The sequence below is a fragment of the Pygoscelis adeliae genome, unplaced genomic scaffold, assembly GCF_000699105.1.
Source record: "Pygoscelis adeliae isolate BGI_AS28 unplaced genomic scaffold, ASM69910v1 Scaffold242, whole genome shotgun sequence".
Classification (NCBI taxonomy): domain Eukaryota; kingdom Metazoa; phylum Chordata; class Aves; order Sphenisciformes; family Spheniscidae; genus Pygoscelis; species Pygoscelis adeliae.
Genome location: NW_008824369.1, coordinates 424,662 through 425,593, shown reverse-complemented (window position 1 = coordinate 425,593; position 932 = coordinate 424,662).

Here is a 932-nt window from a genome sequence, read left to right as displayed (position 1 = left end):
GCAGGCCGGCGAGGCACGGCCCCACCGGGGGTAAGTCCCTCCGCGGTGCCGGGGACGTCCCACGCTGCGTCCAGGGAAGCGACCTCCCCGTTGCCCCGCGGAGGGCACTGCGCCAGGCTAGCCCGCCCCTGAGGAGAGGCTGTCCTTCTGCTTGCTTTAAGTCAGGAGATAATTCTGCATTACACAGGACCAGAGGGAAACTGCCTCTTCTGCGTTCGTTTTAATACAGAGCAACCGTGAATGGAAAATACCAGTTAGCAGACGTTGCACATGTTCCACGCAGAATACAGACAATTTATTCATGGTACTTGGCCCATTTACACCCATCCGCGTGACAGTTACAGGCAGCGTATATCCAGCTTCTGTCAAAGCCCACCACGTCAGCCACACAGCTGAGACAAGGGGCATGCGCTGCTTCGTGCGCCAGAGTAACAGCAGCAGCACAGCTGCAGCACTCCACGAGCAGTAAATGGAGGTGCTATGGAAAAGCCATCAATAAAAACAAAGATTTCTTAGGTCAAATCTTAGTCCTACAAAAATGGAGGAACTTAGCTATTTGTTTTAATGGATTTGTGAGTCAAAAAGACAATTTTCTAACTATGTTGATTCTACTGAGATAGAATTTGGACTGACCTGATCAGCAGTGCCTCATGAGACAGCTTTTTTCCATTCTTTCTCAGAGAAGGAATCCCTGTTCTTGAAAAAAAAAAATGTTTGGAATATGGATGGGAACAATGCTAATTAAAAGTAAATATGCCAGATGAATTATTCTATTCAAGCATTAAACACGGATGCCAGTAAGTTAATCATTAAATGCAATATTAATGCTTGAAGTAGTTATCTAATGAAACCCAGCTTTAGTAGGAAAAAAAAAAAGTATTTTCACTCGTATACATTTTCCTTAAAATTATCATAATCAGGACATATAAACA